The 8,566-nt window shown below is 47.4% G+C and overlaps 1 protein-coding gene across 2 annotated transcripts in view; it reads left to right on the top strand.

Annotated features, from left to right (window-relative positions):
• Eip63E (cyclin dependent kinase Eip63E) overlaps window positions 1–8,566 on the top strand; it is a 1,395,216-nt gene that overhangs the window by 131,791 nt on the left and 1,254,859 nt on the right. The gene's annotated exons all lie outside the window — the stretch shown is intronic.

The following is an 8,566-nucleotide window of genomic DNA, read 5'->3' as shown; positions in this document are numbered from 1 at the left end:
CCACCATCCCAACTTTATGGATGGGGATGACAGGTGTTAATGTACATGGAACTGTCTAGTGTAGGCCTTATGGTCTCTTGCAGTCTCCTTCATTCTTATGTTCTTATATTCCCAGTCTGAACTAGCCACGATCTCTTGAAGGTAATGTTTCTCGGATATGATCCTGTGAGCTGGGTCCCGGAGCTGTCTAGTGTAGGCCTTATGGTCTCTTGCAGTCTCCTTCATTCTTTTGTTCTTATGTTCCCAGTCTGAACTAGCCATGATTTCTTGAAGGTAATGGTTCTCGGAAATGACCCTGTGAGCAGGGTCCCGGAGCTGTCTAGTGTAGGCCTTATGGTCTCCTGCAGTTTCCTTCATTCTTATGTTCTTATGTTCCCAGTCTGAACTAGCCACGATTTCTTGAAGGTAATGGTTCTCGGAGATGATCCTGTGAGCTGGGTCCCGGAGCTGCCTAGTGTAGGCCCTATGGTCTCTTGCAGTCTCCTTCATTCGTATGTTCTCAGTCTGAACTAGCCACGATTTCTTGAAGGTAATGGTTCTCGGAGATGACCCTGTGAGCAGGGTCCCGGTCCCCGTTGATGAGCCCCTTGTACCAGCTCAGGACAAACTCTTTCTCGGAGACTCTCCGTTCTTCTCTCGGCTCCGACAACAAATCGGTTATCTGCATCGTGTTGCAGGACCATCCCGTGCAAGAGGAGGAGGAGGAGGAAGAGGAGGTGGAGAGGAGGAGGAGATGGAGGAGGAGGAGAGGGGGGAGGAGTATGAGGAGGAGGAAGAAGAGGAGGAGGAGAATGAAGAAAAGAAGAATGAGGAGGAGAATGAGGTGAAGGAGATAAGGAAGAGATGGAGTGGGAGGAGAGGAGGAGGAGTATGAAGGGGAGGAAGAAGAGGAGGAGGAGAATGAATTGGAGAATAAGAATGAGGAGGAGAAGGAGAAGGTGAAGGAGAGAAGGAAGAGATGGAGTAGGAGGAGAGGAGGAGGAGTATGAAGAGGAGGAAGAAGAGGAGGAGGAGAATGAAGAGGAGAAGAAGAATGAGGAGGAGAAGGTGAAGGAGATAAGGAAGAGATGGAGTAGGAGGAGTATGAAGAGGAGGAAGAAGAGAAGGAGAAGGAGGAGGGGGAGACGAAGAAGAAGGAGGAGAAGGTAAAGGAGATAAGTAGATGGAGTAGGAGGAGAGGAGGAGTATGAGGAGGAGGAAGAAGAGGAGAAGGAGAATGAGGAGAAGGAGAAGAAGAAGAAGGAGGAGGAGAAGGTAAAGGAGATAAGTAGATGTAGTAGGAGGAGAGGAGGAGAAGTATGAGGAGGAGGAGGAGGAGGAGGAGGAGTATGGAGAGGAGAAGGGGAATGAGGAGGAGATAAGGAAAAGAGGAGGAGAGTGGGAGAGGAGGAGTAAGAAGAAGAGGAGGAGGGAGGAAACGGAGGAGGGGGAAGGGTGACAGGAGGAGGGGGGGATAATTTTCCACGTCATGCTACCCGGGGGGGAGGGGGGGAGGGGGCGAGCTTTGGCATCCAGACCTTCGCTTTCGCCTGTCGGGATCAGCTGGTCCTGGCCCGACCTCCCCCTCCCCCTCTTCCCTCCTCCTCCTCTTCCCTCCTCCCTCCTCCTCTCCCTCCTCTTCCTGGGTCTCGTCCTTCTATTCCTCTTCCTCCTCCTCCTCCTCCTCCTCCTCCTTCCGGGTCTCTTTCTCCTCCTCCTCTTCCACCTCCTCCTCTTCCACCTCGTCCTCTTCCACCTCGTCCTCCTCCTCCTGGGTCTCGTTTACCTCCTCCTCTTCCACCTCCTCTTCTTCCACCTCCTCCTCTTCCACCTCCTCCTCTTCCACCTCCTCCTCCTCCTCCTCCTATTCCTTCTGGGTTTCTTTCTCCTCCTCTTCCACCTCGTCCTCCTCCTCTTCCACCTCCTCTTCCACCTCGTCCTCCTCCTCTTCCACCTCGTCCTCCTCCTCTTCCACCTCCTCTTCTTCCACCTCCTCTTCCACCTCCTCCTCCTCCTGGGTGTCGTCCTCAGATAGAGACAACCGCAAGGTTCAATTCCTTCCTCTCCCTTCCTTCCATTCCCATCCTTTCCACTACCATCCTTTCCCTTCCCTTCCACCCCTTTCCCTTCCTTCCCTATCCATTTCCATCCTTTCACATCTTTTCCTTTCCCTCCTTTCCCTTCCCTCTCCTTTTCCCCTTCATTTTCCTCCTTTCCCTTCCCTTTCCTTTCCTTTTCCTTCTTTTCCTTCATTCCCTCCCCTTTCCTCCCTTTCCTTCTCCTTCCTTCCCTTCCCTTCCCTTTCCTTTCTTCCTTTCTCTTCCCTTTACTCCCTTCCCTTCTATTTCCTCCCTTCCCCTCTATTTCCCCCCTTCCCCTCCCTTCTCTTTCCTTTCCTTTCCCTCACACTCCTTACCTTCATTTCTCCTTTAATTCCTTTCCATCCCTTCCCTTCCTATCCCTTTCCTTCTCATCCTTTTCCTTCCCTCCCCTTACCTTCTCTCCTCATGGTTCCCCTTCTAATTTCTCCTCGTTTCATTTCCCGTCCTCCATGTCCACCCGGACTCTTGGTCCCGTCCGGACTCTTGGTCCCGTCCGGACTCTTGGTCCCGTCCGGACTCTTGGTCCCGTCCGGACTCTTGGTCCCGTCCGGACTCTTGGTCCCGTCCGGACTCTTGGTCCCGTCCGGACTCTTGGTCCCGTCCGGACTCTTGGCCCCGTCCGGGGGGAGTGGCCAAAGACTTTCCCGTCTCGTCTCAATCCCGGATCCGTTCCATCTGCCAACAGAACCTTTCTCACAACCCCGGAACCTGTTCCTCGAGTTCCTCAGTGACCTCTTCCTTATTCTCGATGTGGGTGGTCTGGCAGAGGTGATGGATAACCTCCACTCCCTCCCTCCCTCCCTCCATCTCTCCCACCTCCATTTCCATCCTCCTTTCATGTAAAAGAACCTACCTGGTCACACATTCTCACGACCTCCTTTCATCTTCAAATGTCTCTCACGAAATTCTCATCTCGCATAAGACCATCACAACCCCTGATCTCCTTTCATTTCCCTTTCCATTCCTTCACCTATTTTCCTTTTTTTTTATCTCCCCCTTCTCTTCCCTTGCTTTTCCTTCCCCTCCCCTCCCCTCCCCTCCCCTCCCCTCCCCTCCCTTTCTTCCCTTCCCCCTACTCTTCCCTCTCCTTCCCTTTCCCTCCCCTCCCCTTTCCCTCCCCTTCCCTTCCCTTCCCTTCCCTTCCTCCCCCTTTCCCTTCACATCCCATCCCTTTTCTTCCCAGCCCTGCCCATCACTTTTCTTCCTTGCCTTCCCTTCCCTTCCCTTTTTAGCCTTCGTTTCGCTTTCCTTTTCTTCTTTCCTTCTCATTTTTGTTTTCTTCCCTCTCCGTCTCTTCCCTTCCCTTCCTCTTCTTTCCCTTCCCTTCCCTTCCTCCCCACCCTTACACTTTTTTCTCTCTTCCCTTTCATCATTCCCTCTCCTCTTCTCCCTTCTATTCTCTCCCCTCCCCTCCTTTGCTTTCCCTTCCCTTCTCTTCCTCTTCCTTCCCTTCCCTTCCTTTATTTCACTTTTCTTTTATTTTTCTTTCTGTTTCCACCTCACACACTCGTTCATTTTTCATCACTCTTTCCCTCCCCCCCATCTATCCAATCCGTTTATCCTTCTCTCCCATTTCCTTCTCCTCTTCTTTCCTCCCTCCTCTCCTCTCCATTCCCTTCCCTGCCTTCCACTTTTCTTCAATTCCCTTTCCTATTCTGCTTCGTCCTCGTCTACCCTGCCCTGCAAATCCTCTTCTTTTTCATTCAATTTCCTCCCCTCTCAGCCCACAGCTTTCTCTTGTCTTCTCCCGTCTTCCTTTCCCTTAATTTTTTCCTAATTCCTCTTCTTCTAAAGCTTCTTTTTCCTCTCTCATTCCCCCCTTCGCCCCTCTTCGTGGACAGTTCCCCCCCCCCATCTTCACTCCTTCCCTACCCTTCACATTTACTTCTTAATTCCTCCTCTTCGGAAGCCCCCTCTTCCTCCAAACCCCACTGCTTGTCTTGTAGACAATTTCCTCCCATCCTCCTTCTCTTCCCTCCCATTCTTTCCCCCCCTCCCACTGCCCGCTCCCCACCTCCCCACTCCCTCCCGTCAGAACCCCCCTAAGCCCAGAAAGACGCCCATTTGTCCTCAGCGCTCCTGAGCGGTTTTTGAAATACTACTTTGTGTTTCCTGAACGCTTCCCCGGGCACGGCCGTAGTAAATAGCCTGTTCGCTCGCCGTTTCTGATGTTTGTGTGTGTGGGTGGGTGTGTGGGGGGGCATATCCACCCCCTTTGTGGGTTGGGGTGGGGCAAATCCACCCCACTCCTTCCTCCCTTCGATGTGCCGCGCCGGAAGGCGAAGGATTAGTGTTTTCTGGGAAATATCCAGCGTTTCTGTCCTTAAGAACAATATCGCTAAGATGACGTGGAGTCTTGGAGATGGCGAAGGAGAGTTTTGAGGAGGACAGCAGAACAGAGGTACAGTAGAAGTTTAAAGTGACTAGCATTCTTTTTTGAGTGGATTTTTCTTTTTTTTTCAAGACACGGTGGTGGGGGGGGGGGCTGATCAGCTTTCATTTTTGAGTGGGATTTTTTTTCAAGACACGGTAGGGTTGATCAGCTTTCATTTTTGAGTGGGATTTTTTTTTCTTTTAAGACGATAGGTGTGTGTTGGGGGGAGCGGGGTAAGGGGGGGTAGACGCCGGTTGTGTGCATCTCGGTTTCATGTAGATGTTTCCAGTTTCCAGTACACAGCTCCTGTTCGTCCTGGTTTGGTCGTCTTCTTCTTCCAGCATACTGGAAGAGACTATCACCCCCTCGGTATTCCAGAGGGCATTATTTGGATTATCTTCACAGAATTCTATTTTGATTGGAAAATTAATTTGCTCCATGTCATTGTCTTGCAACGCTTGACTTTTTTATGAATATTTTTATTTAATTGGTTATTCATTCATTGTTTATCTCTTGCCACTAATGTCAACTTTATTAGAAAATTGATTCCTAAAGCTAAATTTTGCAATTATTTGTCAATTCATTTGCTTATCTGTTTGTTTGTTTGTTTATTATTAATCTTGTGCTTATTACTACTGCCTGTCACGTTAATTGGAAAATTGAATTTATATTATGTAATTTGTATTGCTTGCCTTCCAGTTTATCCCATCCTTGTTCTTGGGGTTTTTGGAAAGTCGTTCTGCTCTGTTGAGTTTAAAGCTAAATTCCAAGCTTGAACAAGCCGTGGTGGTCCATTTTATTTATGTATTTGTTTATTTATTCATTTTATTATTAATTTTATTTGCCTATTTATCATTTACGTGTAATGCTTCATCTTTGTCAGTATGTAGGACCCTTCTCACGAATGGCTGTGTGGGCACATTAGGTAAAGGTGAGAGTTTTTGTCACAGCTAAGCGTCTCCTGCCGGGTTTTTTTTTTATCAGGCATTACAAAAATATTCTCTCAAAGTGGAGTGTCTGTCAGCCTGTCAGTTTCCGAAAAGTCTTGGCAGCTTGTCAGTTTCCACTGTCAGGTTCTTAGATCAGTGAGGGACCCACACTTGGTCAATGTTGTCAATTAACGATGATGACCTTAATATTTGTTGACAACTGCGACCTCTTGCGTGTTTTCACGATTAATCAAGACTTTTCTAGATATCTCTCTAAATCTAGAACATGTGATGCCCACTTGAGACAGTCAATGTTACTTCAGTATTGTCAATGTCAATTCAGTATTGTCAGTGTTGAATCACAATGGCAAAAGCCGACAAGACTGTGAGAATAAACACCTTGTGAGATCGAAACCTTTATTGGTACTACGTTTCGCTTGTTACAGCTTTTTCAAGTACAGACATGACACACACTCTGAGCACATATAAGCCAACAGGGAAGGAACTGGGAGAGGTTATCAAGGGTTTGGGTGGTAGGTGGAGGGTGGGACTTGGTGGAGACATAGAGGGACATTTCGGACAGTTTGTTGAAGTGGACTAAGGGGGACATTTCATACATGTATGAAATGTCCCCCTTAGTCCACTTCAACAAACTGTCCGAAATGTCCTCCTTTGTCTCCACCAAGTCCCCACCCGACCCCCTCCTCCCCCTCCACCTACCACCCACCCCTCCCTGTTAACCTCTCCCAGTTCCTTCCCTGTTGGCTTATATGTGCTCAGAGTGTGTGTCATGTCTGTACTTGAAAAAGCTGTAACAAGCGAAACGTAGTACCAATAAAGGTTTCGATCTCACAAGGTGTTTATTCTCACAGCATTGTCAGTGTTACTTCAGTATTGTCAATATTCATTTTGCCTTGGGTCCTGAAAGGTAAATTGTGAGAATCATAGTGACAACAGTAACACACTGATCATTGTCTCGACGGGGTGCCACGGAAATGAATAGAATCGCCTGGCGACAGCCATGTAATTGTGACATATAATATTACTTGTGTGTTGTACATACGCATTTGTAATAAAATTGCTTATTATTGTATATTTAATGCATTATTGTGAGAACCAAGTGTTCATATTAAGCATATATGTTTTTCCCGCCAAGTCTGAGCTTGGTGGCATGGCTTGGCACCAGAATCAGTCTTGGTTCTGCTTACGGAGCGTACGTACGCTTGTCTTTAGTAGTGCTAAATCATTTACATATTGATTTCGATTTTGTTTCATTAGCCACCCAATACAGACAGAACGGAGAAATGCGTCACCCGTTAAGAAAGGGGATAATCGGGAAGGCCACAAGCCCTTCTTTAACAAGAAGATGCCACAGGGATGAATGAGATAGTGTACATAATGTTTTTATTCTCTACTATCTACTGCTTAATCTATTTCTACAATGTACAATACATGAACTGAGCATGGACACTTAGTATTGATGCATAAGTATTATGTATATATATATAATATATATATATATATATAATATATATATATATATATACACACACAATCATGGAACACAGAAAATTATATCTGTCGTATGACGACTTGCAGTTGGCAGTGACGGCTGCAGGTGTTCTTTCGCGCTCGGCCGAATGACCATGGGTTAGGCCCGGCACAATAGGAGGTCCCATGGGAGTTTTCTGGAGAGGTCGTGATCTGACGTCTTTTAACTAAAATCTGCGTGAGTGCGTGTGCACGCTGGGCATCTAAGAAATTGAATACTTCCGTCAATCATCTTGCAACCATAGCCTGGCGGCATTTGGAATAAAAGGAAAAGTACCACCTGGAACGGAAAGGATTAAGTTTCTTTGTTAAAAAAAAAAAAAAAAAAAAAAAACACCACGAAGGCATGTGTGAAATCCTTTTGCCTTGGCTTTCCTAGTACATTAGGCAAAGGTGCCAGCTTGAGTAGCATCTAAACGTCCCACTTTATATGAAGCATACAATAAATGAATAATTGGTGACACTTGAAAATTGAAAAGAAAAAGAAAATGAAAAAAGAAAAAGAAAATGGAATTGTCGGAATCGTATTACCTTTAGTCTGAGAATTTTTCGAAAAAATGTATAATTACCCCGTAAATCATGTTACCTCCTTTGTAGTCTTTATCCATCTCTAATTCCTATTCTAATTGTCGCCGTGCGATTTTATTCAGCTGAAGGGAATCCCGACAGAGGTGTTTGTGGGATGTGAAGACGTTTACACACACACACACACACACACACACACACACACACACACACACACACACACACACACACACACACACACAACTCGTGGCGCAGTTGGCAGAGTTCCCGGCTGCCACTACGGAGGTCCGGGTTCAAATCCCGCCCAGAGCTGAAATAATTTCAGTGTCGCTGCGTTGTGAGTCGTTACTCCAGCTCTCGTGGGCGGGGAGTTGGGTGTGTGCGTGCGTGTGAGGTCATAATATTACCCATAGATCGGTCATATATGAGCTTCGAGCTCTCTTCCCTGAGGGAAATAGCTGTCGATCACGAGTCCAACACGTGATCCAAAACCATGGTGAATCACAGAAACACATATAACACACACACACACACACACACACACACACACACACACACACACACACACACACACACACACACACACACACACACACACACACACACACACACACACACACACACACACACACACACACACACACACACACACACACACACACACACACACACACACACACACACACACACGTACATATACATACATCTCCACCCTCGTTCATTATGCCATATTGGCACTTGAATCTCCGGTTCATACAGACACTCTTGAGCCTCTTCCCGCGTCGTTTGCCTGTCGAAGAGGACTTGCTCGCATCAGCATGACTCACGCTGGACGACCACAGCGTCTGCGTCGGAGGGGAACTCCACTCACACCTGTCTCGGATTTCCAGATAACGTATTTGTCCTCTCCGCCGCTCCTCTCAGGTGTGCCGAGGCGCAGTTTACTGTTTTATGTGTCTCTGTTGATGTTTCCTGAAGTTTGTCCTCTCCGTGGAAAGCGAGGGTGATGTATCTATAGGGAATAGTTTCTTGAGGGGGTCGACATTATAACATACGGTAGCGCCGTGGGATGTCCGTGAGGAGAGAAGAACTGGTAAACTATTGTC

Source organism: Oratosquilla oratoria, chromosome 5 (assembly GCF_046742065.1).
Source record: "Oratosquilla oratoria isolate Oo_2021 chromosome 5, ASM4674206v1, whole genome shotgun sequence".
Classification (NCBI taxonomy): Eukaryota; Metazoa; Arthropoda; class Malacostraca; order Stomatopoda; family Squillidae; genus Oratosquilla; species Oratosquilla oratoria.
Note: the sequence above shows the minus strand (reverse complement) of the source record. Positions and strands in the feature narration are given on the sequence as shown.